Raw genomic sequence first — 15,977 nt, 5'->3', positions numbered from 1 at the left:
AAAGCTCACATTTCTGGGAGTAAAAGGTGAAAAATGGTGCTTAAAAAATGTAAATTTTGGGATATGAAGTTTATTTTAACCTTTCTTCCATCTTTACATTCTTATTTTGTATTTAGCTTATATTCTGCTGTCACTGAGACTTTATGGATTTAAGGTTTTATAACATTCATGTTTCTAAATGTACTTTCAGGTGGATAAATGAATAAAGGATTAGTTATTTTAGTGATATTTCTGGCAGCAAGTGACTGAGATATTACTTTAGCAATAATGTTCAGCAGTTTATTAAATCAATAATCCCCCTCTGATCACTAGATACAGAACATTATTATTTCAGGTCTTTTACTGGTGCAAGAAAATCATAAATGATTTTGAGGTAAGTTGAAGTAATATTTAATATTTTCAGAGGACAAATAAGCAGATATACATATATTTTATTGTTTTACTATGAAGCTCATATTTATTACTTAGAAATATAAAAGATTTTTTCCCTTGATATGTGAAATTGTAAGAATATATTTTATTTCCCTCCTGATATGGATTAAAACACTGAATGTTGTATCCTGGCTCATGTTAGAATTCTGATAAATTATCTTCACCATCGTCTAATAGAACAACATAATATCTAACCAACAGTAAAATATATAATTATCAGTCTAAAAGCTGAACTAGGTAACTTTATTTTAACTAATAATGTTATTTTGTGTCGGTAATAGTCGCTGCCTTGCTAACATTAGCTACCTAGCAAGTGGAGGCTAAATACCTCAGATGACAAAACATTTGTTTTTTTGTCACTAATTCCAATATAAAGAATAATAAAGTTATAATCTCTCCAAATCTGATCAAATATGTTCACCAACAGCTAACAGAGGGATATAACAGCTAATCATGCTGTAAAGATGTTTTATGATCTGTATAAAAAGCTAACCAGCTAACTTTATGTTGCGCTAATAACTCCATGCTGTATCAGCTAGCTGTAGCAGTAGCTAACTAGCATGAATTCTTCTCTTATGAAGCCTGGCTGATAATGTGACTTTATTTTCATGTCAGTACTTTAAATATAAATCATAATAAATAAATTATAATCTCTACTAATGTGATCATATCACAGGCACCATCATCTAATACAGTAACATATCAGCTAACAAGCAGTAAAAATCAGTTTAGATGGCTAACTACCTAATTTTGTTAAGCCAATACAATTATTACTGTAGCAATAGCCAGCTAGCTTAATGTTAAAAGTGATAGTTTTACTAAAGTTATAGTCAGTGATAATTTCATGGACACAATTATTTAATACAAAAACATCTGAGCTAACTAGCAGTAAAAACACATCATCATTTGTCTAAAAGGCTAACTAGCGGACCAGACAACATTAGTTCATAGTGGCTGCCTGTTGAGCTAACTAGCTAGCTTGAATTCTTTGCTAGTGTAGCTACTTGCTGATGTGCCATTAATTTAAATATCAGTGCTAATAAAGTCAGAATATCTTACAATACATTAGCTACATCTACTACATTAATATAACAGCTAACCAGAAATAGATATATGTGTAAAATGCTAACTAGCTGTTTTTATTTTAAAATAGCTCTGTGCCACATTAGCTTGCTGTAGTGTTAGTCAACTAGCATGAATGCTTCGCTAGTGTAGGCTACCTGTTGATATGACGATAATTTTATAATCAAATATCAACAGTAATACAGTTAGAATATTATGTCCACCATCATCTGAACCATAATATAACAGCTAACCAGGAATAGATATATCTGTGTAAAATGCTAACTAGCTGTATTAGCTTGCTGTAGCGTTACTAACGCTACAGCTACAGAGAAGTAATCATGCTAGTTAAATGCAAATTCTTTATAAACTCAATATTTAAACATAACATTGACTTTATTTCCGTACTTTTAAAGTCACTCCCACTTTAGCTTCAACTTAAATGTTAGGTACACATACAGAAATTATTTTTTTATTGTTTTAAAAATGATTTCCAATTAGTTTTGAATTGATAGCCCTTAGAGATTATAAATGTATTATCACTGATATTTAAATTATAATTTGTTATAATGTCGCTGGCATACATGTGACACCGACATTCAGTAGACATCGTTCCTATAATAATGATAATAATAATAATAATAATAATAATAATAATAATAATAATGCTTTAAACTGACATTTTTAGCTTCATATGTTTGAAAATAAACGACTTTAGAGGACATTTAATGCTAAATAAACCTTTTAAAACGAAAACACGTTCATAAGTTTTGTCTTTTGAGTTTCTTGCCCACATTTCAACCATAAATGAAGCAGATGATTGAAAGATATTCAGGTACTACCAGGTAGAAAGTTACCAGACTGATAATCACAATGATAATAATTATTTGATTTTATTTTATTACATTTTATTCTTCAGTGTGTGGGCAGCAGCAGCAGCTCGCTGATTGGCCGCTGAGGGGTTAACGGCGCCGTTAGTTAGTTCCCTCCTCCGCCACACGGTGGACCGGAGGATTCCCCGCCGTCCGTCCGTCAGTCCGCCTCCTCCGGTCTGCCGCCGCTTTGTCGTCGAGCCGAGCAGGAGGTCCGTCAGTCCGAGCAGCCGCCGCACCGAGGATCGTTACCGGAGAGCCAGAAAACACGTGAGTCACCGAGAAACGGGCGTTTTAACGGGAGCTGCTGGTTGTAAAGACCACCGAGAGAGCACGAGGCGAGGGTGGAGATCAGTGATCAGGAGTTTGATTAATCGATCAGATTCCTGCCTCTTTCTGCTTAGAGGAGAATTAAAAACGGTTCTGTTTAAAACAGAAAGTAAACTGAACTCAGCTGGACTTTGTTCCACTCATTGATTCTATCTGAAGGTTTGAAAGCAGCAGGACATAAAATCCTCTCAAACTGCAGATTTATCGACTCATTTTGAGCTTTTAAATGCAGAAACTGAATATTTAACACAAAATAAACCTGTTAGAATTATTGTTACCAGAGTGTTCTCACATTTTGTGTAAAATCTATTTGTTAGATGAAAGATTTTAGTGATAAAACATGAATTATTGAAAGTTAAATCTGTCCAGCTGCACATTAAATACGTCTGAGCTGCTGCTCACCATTAATATTACCATAGAAGATTAATCTGTGGATTATTGTCTGCATTATTCTGATGGAAAACACTAAAAATGTGCATCAAATGTCCCTTTTAGTCCAAATATCTGAACTTTACTGTCATTAAAGAGGAACGAAAGCAGAAAATATTCACATTTAAGGAGCTGAACTCACACAATTGAGTCTGTTTTTGTTCAAAACTAATCAAACTGATTATTGATTGATCGCTGCAGCTCTAATCACACAAGATTTTTATAGTTTCATGCTTTAAACTGACATTTTTAGCTTCACATGGATGAAAATAAACGATTTTACAGAACATTTAATCCTAAATAAAGTTACTGAAATGAAAATATTTTCATAGGTTTAGTTTTTTAGCTTCTTGTTCACATTTAAACCAAAAATAAAGCAGATAAATGGAGACTTTGAGGTTTTCCAGTTCAAACTAAACTCCTCCAACATGATAAAATGTCTTTTCAGACTGGAAGGAATAAAAGTCAAACAGTTCCAGATGGAAGAAGTTTTACGGCTTCAGCTCCGATTCTGTCCCAGAAAACTGTGAAAAAAAGTCTTTTTCTGTCTGAAAGACTTCAAGACTAAAACAAAGAAAAGCATCAGATTAGAGCAGCTCTGATGTTTCTGCTCTTGATTCAATCAATCGATCGTTTTATCAGATTAGAAAATCGTCTGGTGCTCAGATTAAATGTGGCTCAGAGTTCAGGTTGTTGGAGGCACCGACCCCTGGTTCCTGCTCTGGTTCCTGCTACGGTTCCTGCTCCGGTTCTTCCTCTGGTTCCTGCTCTGGTTCCTGCTCTGGTTCCTGCTACGGTTCCTGCTCCGGTTCCTCCTCTGGTTCCTGCTCTGGTTCCTGCTCTGGTTCCTGCTCTGGTTCCTCCTCTGTTCCTCCTTTGGTTCCTCCTCTGGTTCCTCCTCTGGTTCCTCCTCTGGTTCCTGCTCTGGTTCCTCCTCTGTTCCTCCTTTGGTTCCTCCTCTGGTTCCTCCTCTGTTCCTGCTCTGGTTCCTGCTCTGGTTCCTGCTCTGGTTCCTCCTCTGTTCCTCCTTTGGTTCCTCCTCTGGTTCCTGCTCTGGTTCCTGCTCTGGTTCCTGCTCTGGTTCCTCCTCTGTTCCTCCTTTGGTTCCTCCTCTGGTTCCTGCTCTGGTTCCTGCTCTGGTTCCTCCTCTGTTCCTCCTTTGGTTCCTCCTCTGGTTCCTCCTCTGGTTCCTCCTCTGGTTCCTGCTCTGGTTCCTCCTCTGTTCCTCCTTTGGTTCCTCCTCTGGTTCCTCCTCTGTTCCTGCTCTGGTTCCTGCTCTGGTTCCTCCTCTGTTCCTCCTTTGGTTCCTCCTCTGGTTCCTACTCTGGTTCCTCCTCTGTTCCTGCTCTGGTTCCTCTGGTTCCTCCACTGGTTCCTCCTCTGTTCCTCCACTGGTTCTTCCTCTGGTTCCTCCTCTGTTCCTGCTCTGGTTCCTGCTCTGGTTCCTCCTCCTCTGGTTCCTGCTCTGGTTCCTCCTCCTCTGGTTCCTCCTCTGGTTCCTGCTCTGGTTCCTCCTCTGGTTCCTCCTCCTCTGGTTCATCCTCTGGTTCGTCCTCTGGTTCCTCTTCTGTTCCTCCTCTGGTTCCTCCTCTGGTTCCTCCTCCTCTGGTTCCTCCTCTGGTTCCTCCTCCTCTGGTTCCTCCATCTTCTGTTCCACATGTCGACCATAAATCAGCTCTGACCTTAATTTCGTTTCCATTCCGAGCTGGAAGCTGCAGATCAGCAGCTGCTGCCGTTTAAAGTTTGGACCCAACGCAGAAAGTTTTTACCTCCAGGAGCTCCGGGTTCACAGTTACACTGGTTTTAGACTGGTTTTAGACTGGTTTTAGACTGGTTTTAGACTGGGTTTACACTGGATTTACACTGGGTTTAGACTGGATTTACTTTGGTTTTACACTGGTTTTAGACTGGGGGTTATATTGGTTTTGGACCTGGTTCTGTACTGGGTTTTAGACTGGGTTTAGACTGAGTTTTGGATCAGCTTTGGACTGATTATTGACGCAGTTTAAGGCACACATGGTTTTATACTGGTTTCTAACTACCTTTGGATGGTTTAACCTTGTTTTAGACTGGGTTTTAAGTTGTTTCTGACTTGGTTTTAGACTGGAATTTAAATCAGCGTTGGACTGGTTTTTGACCCAATTTCAGGCCTTGATTTGAACTGGTTTTAGACTTATTGGATATATATTGGATGGGTTTTGAATTAGTGTCTGACCTGACTTTAAACTTGATTTTAGACTGGATTTGAGATCAGATTGGACTGATTTTTAATCTTGTTTCAGGCCTTGTTTTGAACTATTTTTGGATGAGTTTTAGACTGGGTTTGATTGGTCCTGACCTGGGTTAAGGCTGGGTTTTTAGATCAGCTTGGGACTGGTTTTGGACCTGATTTCTGGTCTTGTTCTTACCTGTTTCTGACTGATTTTGGATCAGTTTTAGACTGATTTAGACTAGGTTTTATGTTGGTTTTAGACTAGTTTTGAACTGATTATAACCCAGTTTCAGACCTTGTTTTGGATGGATCTTAGTCTTGTCTTAGGATGTGTTTTATAGGTGGGTTTTTGGTCCGGTTTCTGACCTGGTTTTGGTGCGGTTTCTGACCTGGTTTTGGTGCGGTTTCTGACCTGGTTTTGGTCCGATTTCTGACCTGGTTTTGGTCCGGTTTCATACATGGTTTTGGTGCGGTTTCTGACCTGGTTTTGGTGCGGTTTCTGACCTGGTTTTGGTGTGGTTTCTGACCTGGTTTTGGTCTGGTTTCATACATGGTTTTGGTGCGGTTTCTGACCTGGTTTTGGTGCGGTTTCATACCTTTCATACCCGTCAGGACCGTCTGAGGACTTTCAGGTGACGCCTCCCTGTTTTTTTAATGAATGTTCCGACTCTCCCACTTCGCTGCTGCAGGAGTCGACAACCTGCTCGCCCTGTTTGCTGGAATTAGCCTGAAGCTACTCATGGCTGAATCACATTTTTCTTTAACAGCAAACAACAAGTCGGACTCACATTGAGCCGATCAGAGCTTGTTTCTGTCAGATTCTTTATCCTGTCAGGTTAAAGTCTAAATAGAGTCACAGAGCCTCGGTGGTCTTAGTTCCTCAGCTCAGGATGCGAAGTTTGGCTTCACGTTGACGTTTCTAATCGTTGCTGCTGGTGCAGGAACTGGTTCATTCTCCTGGACTGACTAAATATTCAGAACCAGAAGCTGAAAGCTGCAGCTTCTATCTGCAGTCAGATGTTTAATTTAAATCAGGAGCCTTGATGTGATCCCAGATTAAACAGAATTCTGAACATTTAACAGGTTTGACTCTCAGTTTGTTGTTTGTTGGCAGGAAATCTGAAGAAACTGGTGAAAAGAAGATTTCTGTGAAATGTGATGAAACAAAACTGCAGAAGTTCAAATTAGACATCAGAAAACTCAAAAAGTAGAATAATCAGTAAATCACAAGGAGGAAATTCATTAGCAGCAGCTCTGATTATTCAAATGTTTTAACCACAAAAAAAAAAAAAAAAAATTCTGAAAGCAGGTTCGGACTGATTTAAAACCAGTCTGAAACCAGTCTGAAACTGGGTTTAAATCCCAGTCTAAATCAAGTCCAACATTAGGTCTAAACCTGGTCTACAACCAGATCTGAATCTGGGTCCTAAATCGGGTTTAAATTGATCTAAATTAAGTCTAAGCCCTAAAACCAGTTTACCATCTGGTCCTGGTCTAGAATCAGGTGTGAAACCAGTCCAGAACCAGTTCTGAACCAGTCCAAAAGGAGTCCAAGACCAAGTCTGTAACCAGTCTAGAACAAGACTAAAATTACTTCAAGACCAGATCAAAACCAGTTTAAAGCCTTAACTAAAACGCATCTAAAACCAGTCCAAGACCAAACGTGAAACCAGTCAACAATAAAGTTCAAAACCAAGTCTGACACCAATGTAAGCCAAGACTGAAACCAGTCCTACACCAGGTCTAAATCCGGGTCCAAAACCAATCTAAACCCAATCCAAAGTCTGTAGCCATTGTGAATCCCAGTTTAAAACACATTTAAAATCAAGTTCCTGACGAGAACTGAACTCAGGTCCAGACCTGCTCCAGAACCAGATCTGAAACCAAGTCCAAAACCCAGACTAAAACCAGTCCAAAACCCAGACTAAAACCAGTCCAAAACCCAGATTAAAACCAGTCCAAAACCCAGATTAAAACCAGTCCAAAACCAGTCAGAAACCAGAGACCTGATCCCGGCTTCATGGAGTCAGTTAAGGATTAAATAAAGAGACTAACCAGGTCTAAACCAGTCTAGAACCAGTCCAGATCCAGTCCGTTTATTTAGAACCAGTGACACCAGTTGCGCTGATCCACTGTTTAAATCTGATTATGAGTTTTCTACAACAGTCAACGGTCTGTGATGGTATTACCACTATTTTCTCAATAACTAATTAATCAATAATTGAACTGATAAACCAATAGAGAAACCAGATGCTTCTACAGGTGTATTCTGGGAAACTTCAGTGATGCGTTCGAGTGTTGTGGTTCAAACCAAACACAGATCTTTATCTGTTTATGTTCTTCTGGTTGTGGAGGCGTCCGAGTCCAAACAAACATGAAAGATTTCAGAGATTTTCCCACAACCTCTAGCTGCTGCGTCGCCGTGGAAACCTGCACGGACTGACGCATCGAGCTGGAGTCGCGTTATCTGGACAAACAAACTGGTTTTACCTCAGACTGACGAAGCACCTCCATCGGTCTAGTTTAGACTCTCTGATGGTAAAAGATCAGCAGCTCAGTTTGGAGCAACGAATCCTTGTTTACAAAAAGACTAAAAAAATAACTCCTCAGTTAATAATCTGAGAGTTTCAGCTGCAGTAAGTTCTAGTCTTTGACCTTATTGACGGGTTCAGGTTCTTTCCCTGGTTCTTTCTGTTTTCTGCTGCTTCATACTTTCACTTTTATTTTACATTCATCAGACAGAAAATAACTCTAGAAGCAAAATAAATAAAACAAACAAGATTTCTTCAGTATTTGTTAAAAATAGCTGCGAAATGCTAACTTGTTGATTCATCCTCTGAATAATTTATAAGTTGACAAACAGCAAAATCCAACAAATTAAAGAAGAAAATATTATTTATAATTTAACAAAACAGGAAAAATGTGGAAAATAATTGTTAAAAAAATATTTACCATTTCTGAATCCTTAATATGTAGAATTTTTGACAAATATCAATAATTTTACAGTCAAACGTAGAAGAATTTCTTATTTTTACAGTATTTATATTGCGTTTTGGCCTCTTTTTTATGGTTAACATGTCAGTTAATACTATTTTACTGCGATTTTATTCCCATTAAAGACTGTTTTAAAAAAACTTTGTTTTTATATATATATATATATATATATATATATATATATATATATATATATATATATATATATATATATATATATATATCTACACTACCGTTTAAAAGTTTAGAGTCACTTAGAAATGTCCTTATTTATGCAAGAAAACATTTTTTTTTCAATGTAGATACCATGAAATGAATGATAAATCCAGTGTAGACATTGTTAATGTGGTAAATGACTATTCTAGCTGGAAATGGCTGATTTTTAATGGAATATCTCCATAGGGGTACAGAGGAACATTTCCAGTAACCATCACTCCTGTGTTCTAATGCTACATTGTGTTAGCTAATGGTGTTGAAAGGATCATTGATGATTAGAAAACCCTTGTGCAGTTATGTTAGCACATGGAGAAAAGTGGGAGTTTTCATGGAAAACATGAAATTATCTGGGTGACCCCAAACTTTTGAACAGTAGAGTATAAAAATATTCTTTCCACCAACGGTCAGACTGGTCAATATGAAGAACTGTTGAGTGTTTAATAATTAGATGATTACTTAATTGATTAATTAAACCTGTTTTTAACCAAAACTAATCATATTTAGGAAGTTCAAGCCTCTAAAATGGAAGGATGTGTTGCTTTTCTTAGTCTGGACTTTTCATTTCACTGCTACAAACAACAACTTTCTGATTAATCTGCTGCTTTTCACACAGATCAAGACTTTAAATGTCATTTTGTCTTAGAAAGATGTTGGATTTAGCATCATGTGACAAAAAAGCATCAAACTTTCCATTTATTTATCATTTTTTAATGAACTTTTAACATCAGAGACACTGAAAGAGTCCATTTTATGGAAGCAAGAGGTCTTTATGAGATGAATCCATAATGGAGACTCGTGTTAGTTGCAGCTGTGTTCTGGTTTTTAGTGTCTCTTAACATACAGCAGTTGGAGGTTAAACTTCAGGTGATGTCTGCTGGTTTCTGCAGTTCCTCTCAGCTTTACGTTGTCGTCTCGGGTGTCTCCAGATAAAAAACTCTCACGGTGAGAGAAAAAGCTGCGGCTGTTTGTATTGTGTCGAGGAAATGTAAGGCCAGAAACGAACGCCGTGTGTCGAGTTTCCACCTTTTGTTGGCTGCAGAGAAGATTGTGTCTGAAAGCTGCCGTTGTTTTGGCGAGGAACCCTGAGGAGAAGCTGGGCGGAGCCAATCATGAAAGAGAGAGTGTTGGTGAAGGTGGACCAGGTGTAACTCAGCCTCACAGGTGATGAATGAGCACAACCAGGTGGGAATCTTTGGCAGATTCAGGATTCACTTCGGATTCTTCGGTTCAAAATCGATGAAGAAAAAATAGGGGGAAAAAACACCTTTACTTCTTTGGTTCAAAACTTCCATGAAACTCATTAAAAAGAATCCTGATGAATGCTGGAGAACATTCTTTGTTCAGATGAGATCAAAATGAATTTGTTGAGTGAATGCACAGTCCTGACAGTGAAGCATGGAGGCATTCAGACAGGTAAAATAATTAATATACCCCTGTGGAACCACACTTAAATGCCAAGTAGTTCTAAACTGTACCAATAACTGCACTACTTCTCTGTTGAACAGAATTGTATTTCCTCTAATTAAGATTAAGAGAAGACTCCAATGTAGAAACTCTATGGCCTGGGTCTATCTATGTCTGCATCATGGCTCCATGTGGAAAAGAACTGAACAGAGGAAGAGAAACATCTGACTGAGAGACTCGACAAAATGGAAAAAGATCCAGGAAGATCAGTGAGCAACTAAAAACCAGTGAAGCACAGAGTCAGCAGGAATCAGGAGGTCTAGAAGGAGTCATAGTACCACTAATCAGGAGGTCTAGAAGGAGTCATGGTACCACTAATCAGGAGGTCTAGAAGGAGTCATAGTACCACTAATCAGGAGGTCTAGAAGGAGTCATAGTACCACTAATCAGGAGGTATAGAAGGAGTCATAGTTCCACTAATCAGGAGGTCTAGAAGGAGTCATGGTACCACTAATCAGGAGGTCTAGAAGGAGTCATAGTACCACTAATCAGGAGGTCTAGAAGGAGTCATAGTTCCACTAATCAGGAGGTCTAGAAGGAGTCATAGTTCCACTAATCAGGAGGTCTAGAAGGAGTCATAGTTCCACTACTCAGGAGGTCTAGAAGGAGTCATGGTTCCACTAATCAGGAGGTCTAGGAGTCATAGTACCACTAATCAGGAGGTCTAGAAGGAGTCATAGTAGCACTAATCAGGAGGTCTAGAAGGAGTCATAGTACTCTAATCAGGAGGTCTAGAAGGAGTCATAGTAGCACTAATCAGGAGGTCTAGAAGGAGTCATAGTACCACTAATCAGGAGGTCTAGAAGGAGTCATAGTTCCACTAATCAGGAGGTCTAGAAGGAGTCATAGTACCACTAATCAGGAGGTCTAGAAGGAGTCATAGTACCACTAATCAGGAGGTCTAGAAGGAGTCATAGTAGCACTAATCAGGAGGTCTAGAAGGAGTCATAGTACTCTAATCAGGAGGTCTAGAAGGAGTCATAGTAGCACTAATCAGGAGGTCTAGAAGGAGTCATAGTACCACTAATCAGGAGGTCTAGAAGGAGTCATAGTTCCACTAATCAGGAGGTCTAGAAGGAGTCATAATACCACTAATCAGGAGGTCTAGAAGGAGTCATAGTTCCACTAATCAGAGCTCCTAAAATGACTCCACAGACAGTGAACTACTTTCTCCATCCAGCTGTAAAAACAGACAGCAGCTGCTTCAGACTTGGCTCAGGGGTTCTCCGTGGAAACCAGAGTTAGTGTGAAGCTCAGACAGTGTGAAGGAACCTTCAGAACATCAACCTCTATGGACGGAGGACCAGAACTAAACCTGGTTGCTGCTCAGAACTAAACTTCCAGATGAAAGCTTGCTGAAGAACATGAGAAGAAGCCTGATGGATGTTGGAGAACATTCTTTGGTCAGATGAAGATCAATGAGTTGGACTCAGATGGAGTCCAGATGTTTGGTGAGAACCTGACCAGGACTACCACAGTGGATGCATAGTCCTGACAGTTGACAGATGACACTTCTAGATGAGGATAAATCAAAATACTGGCTGACCAGGAGCTGAAAGATGAGGAATATTCCAGCAGGAATACGTCCAAAGAACAACAAGAGCTTCTCCACTAGAACTGAGTGGAACCAGGACCTGGACAGTGAGAGTCTGAGCTGAACCCAACAGAACCTTTGTGGTGTTTAAAGATAAGATAAGATAAAGATAAAGATAAAGTTCTTTATTTCTCCCCACTCCAGGGGAAATTTACATTGTTACAGCAGCTTTATTTACAATATATACAAGGGTGGCAAAATTTTTTAACAGAAAAAATAAAAATAAAGTTTAAAAGTGCAGAGATGTGCAGTGCAAGAATGTCAGTGCAAATTTTATGATTTGGGGTGGTAATGATATAGTCCAGTTTATGTTAACATCAGCCAGTGATGCTGATGTTGTAAAGTCTTATAGCAGATGGGATGAAGGACCTGCGATAGCGCTCTTTCTTGCAGGGTGGATGTCTCAGTCTGCTGCTGAAGGAGCTGCTTAAAGACCCCACAGTGTCATGCAGTGGGTGAGAGGGATTGTCCATGATGGATGTGAGCTTTGCCAACATCCTCCTCTCACCCACCTCCTCTATGGAGTCCAGGGAACAGTCCAGGACAGAACCAGCCCTCCTGACCTTCTGTTTAGTCTCTTTCTGTCCCTTTCAGTGCTCCCTGCTCCCCAGCAGACCACTGCATAGAAAATAGCAGACGCTACCACAGAGTCGTAAAATGTCCTGAGCAGAGTCCTGCACACTCCAAAGGACCTCAGTCTCCTCAGCAGGTGGAGACGACTTTGGCCCTTCTTGTACAGAACCTCTGTATTGTGTGTCCAGTCCAGTTTATTGTTGAGGTGAACACCCAGGTATTTGTATGTGTCCACCATGTCAATGTCCAAACCCTGGATGTTCACCGGTGCAGTCCGGGGTGTCCTCCTCCTGCGGAAGTCCACGATCATCTCCTTCGTCTTACTGGCGTTGAGCTGCAGATGGTTTCGCTCACACCAGTCCACAAAGTCAGAGATGACCGTCCTGTACTCCCGCTCGTCCCCTTCAGATACACACCCAACAATGGCTGTATCATCGGAGAACTTCTGGAGGTGACAGCTCCCAGAGTTGTAGTGGAAGTCCGATGTGTACAGGGTGAAGAGAAAGGGGGAGAGCACTGTCCCCTGTGGGGCCCCCATGCTGCTGACTACCACATCAGACACACAGTCCTGAAGCCTCACGTACTGTGGTCTGTTGGTGAGGTAGTCGATGGTCCAAGCAGCCAGGTGACAGTCTACTCCCGCTCCTTCAAGCTTCACCCTAAGCAGAGAAGGCTGGATGGTGTTGAAAGCACTGGAGAAGTCAAAGAACATGACCCTCACAGTGCTGCTGGGTTTCTCCAGGTGAGTCAGTGATCTGTGCAGCAGGTAGACGACTGCATCATCCACTCCAATGTTCGGTTGGTAGGCGAACTGCAGTGGATCCAGATACTGGCTCACCTGGGGACGGAGGTTCTTGAGGACGATCCTCTCCATGGTCTTCATCAGGTGAGAAGTGAGGGCCACAGGTCTGAAGTGGTTAGGCTCCCTGGGGTTCCTGTTCCTGTAAGGACACACAGTTTAGAATCATTAGATATTTAGGTGATGTTCACAAGACTGTACTCACTTAGAACTCCACTTTTTATTTTTCAGTTTCATTCGACATGAGATTGGTCTTATTGTTCACACATCAGCTTTAGAAAGAAAGCAATGAAGCAAATTTCCCAAAACATTAGATTCAGTCTGAGAGAAGAGTTGGTGTGAGGAGCAGTCTGAGGCTTTAGAGGACGAACAAACGTCGTCTTTGTGTGTCTCTGCTCTGCTAATATGAGATTTAAATTTCTGGCCACAAATAGATTCGGTTGTGTTTATGGGAAGAACGGCAAGAGAAACAACAGAGCTGATTGTTGTTGTTGTTTCACCTCTTTCACATTTCTGCTGCAGTCTGAGTCCATGTTCAGCTGAATGATGGACAAACTGGCAGCTTTTAGCTTCATGCTAAAGCTAAGGACTTTGAGTATTGTTTCATCCATGTGGAGACTTCAACAGTTGTCTATAGAGCTTTATTAGAAACACTGTACTAGAGTCTCGTTTTGTAGGTTGGTTTATTTGGTATTTTGACATTTAGACTGAAATATTTTACTTTCTTTGATGGATAACCACATTTTTTACTGGCTTCAAAGAGTCGTTGCTCCATTTCTGTTGTGATTCTGGTACTAAGAAACTTCTGGAGGATCCTTCATCTTGTTTATGCATCCAGTCGTTGAGGATCAGGAGCTGAAGCTTTTTCATTATAGCTCAGATATTTATTCATTCAGGGACTCAGTAATCCATTGCATGTAACTGTCTTTGCTAGTTATTAGCATTCTTAGGCTACTCAATAGTATCTATGTGTTAGCGAATGGCATCCCTAGCCTTGTCATTATTATCCTTAGGTTGGTTATTAGCATTCTATGTTTACTTATATCTCTGTGTTAGTAGCTAGCCAACTACCCTCATTAGCCATGTCATTAGCATCCTTGGGCTTGTCAGCTAAGCTTGTAAGCTAGTTACTAGCATGCTTAGACTCATTAAAATACCTCTGTTTTAACAACTAGCATCTGTAGCCGTGCCACTAGCATCCTAGGCTAATTACTACCATCCTTAGGCTACTGATATCTCTATACTAGCAACTAGCCTCCTTAGGCTTGTCATTAGCATTGTTTGGCTAGTTGCTACCATCCTTAGGCTATTTACTAATACCCATACATTGGCAACAAGCATACTTAGTAATGTCACTAGCATCCTTAGGTTTGTCACTAGCATCCTTAGAGTAGATTTTTGCATTCTTAGACCACTTAATAATATATCTCTAGTCGCGACTAGCCTCCCTGGCCATGCTACTGGCATTCTAATTCTATATTACCAACTAGCATCTCTGTCCTTCTCACTAGCACCTCTAGGCTAGTTGCTACCATCCTTAGGCTATTTACTAATACCCGTACATTGGAAATATGCCTTCTTAGCAATGTCACTAGCATCTCTGGGCTTGTAACTAGCATCCTTAGGGTAGATTTTTGCATCCTCAGACTACTTAATAATATCCTTATATTTGTGACTAACCCTCTATCCTTGTCACTAGCATCGTGAGGCTATTTGCTATGCTATCATCTTTAGGCTATTTATTAATATCTCTCTTAGCAACTAGCCTCCTTAACAGTACCACTAGCATCCTTGGGCTTGTTACTAGCATCCATAAGCTGGCTACAAGCATTCTCAGACTAGTCAGTTATAGCTATGTGTTAGTGACTACCATTTCTAGCCATGTCACTAGCACACCTAGGCTAGTTACTCACATCTTTAGGCTACTCAGTAGTAGCACTGTATTAGCGACTAGCCCTAGTCACTACCATCTTTGCTTGTCACTGGAGTCCATAGGTTGGCTATTAGCATTCTTAGGTTATTTACTAATATCTCTATGTTAGTATTTAGCCTCCTTAGCCATGTCACTAGCATCCTTGGGCTTGTTTGCTAAGCTTGTAAGCTAGTAACTATCTTAACAACTAGCTTCTTTAACCATACCATAAGCATTCGCGGGCTTGTCACTAGCATCCATAAGCTAGTTACTAGCATTCTTAGACTAGTTATTAATATCTATGTGTTAGCGACTAGTATCTTTAGCTGTGTCACTAGCATATTTGCTTGTCACTACTGTCCTTAGGTTAGCAACTAGCAGCCTGGAGCTACTCTAAAATATTTCTATCTCCAGGCTGGTTACTAGTAAACAAGTCTTTTAACTAGAAGCCCAAGGCTAGTACCTGGCAAAGTTAGCGACTAGCATCCCCGGGCTACTTAATATTATCTCTATTTTGCCAGCTAGACTCTGTAGCTTCTGCACTGTTCTCACAATTTACTGTTTCTCTCGACTTGTTTTAGCATCCCGAGGCTAATCACTAGCATGTTTGGAGCGGAAACTAGCATTCTTCTGCCTGACTAACTGTCTTTCTGACAGTTTTACAGAGAAACTTTTGGTGTTTTTTTAAAATCTTATTTACTTGTCCAGTCAGTTTGGTTCATCAGCTGCAGATATTTTAATTTAGGCCAGCTGATAAAACCAGAGTTAATCCTCGTTTTACCCATCTAAGTGTGTGTTCAGGTGTTGCTGGAGGATTTATTGTATTTTATTTTTCAGTTTAATGAATAAAACTGACACGTTTGACATTCAATAACCACAGATGAAAACAGCTTTTAGAAATGTTGTCATGTCTGACAGCATTAGAGAAGTTTAAATTCTCATAATTCACAGCTTACACATGCAGTTTTCTTAGTTTACCATCTTCTGACAGAACAGACAGTAAATATAAATTATAATGTGTCAGATAAAGGTTTTAATGCAGCCGTTGTTTTCTTTTAGAACACATTTGTTGGCTCTGTATCGTTGAG

At 40.0% G+C, this 15,977-nt stretch overlaps 1 protein-coding gene across 1 annotated transcript in view; it reads left to right on the top strand.

Annotated features, from left to right (window-relative positions):
- Window positions 1-2,479: 2,479 nt before the first annotated feature.
- LOC111578656 (CD82 antigen-like) overlaps window positions 2,480-15,977 on the top strand; it is a 40,417-nt gene continuing 26,919 nt past the window's right edge. Inside the window, exon 1 of the mRNA XM_023285572.3 lies at window positions 2,480-2,636. The gene's annotated coding sequence lies outside the window, so the exon portion shown is untranslated. The remainder of the gene's footprint in view (window positions 2,637-15,977) is intronic.

Source organism: Amphiprion ocellaris, chromosome 1 (genome assembly GCF_022539595.1).
Source record: "Amphiprion ocellaris isolate individual 3 ecotype Okinawa chromosome 1, ASM2253959v1, whole genome shotgun sequence".
Taxonomy (NCBI): domain Eukaryota; kingdom Metazoa; phylum Chordata; class Actinopteri; family Pomacentridae; genus Amphiprion; species Amphiprion ocellaris.
This window is presented reverse-complemented; position numbering and strand designations above follow the sequence as displayed.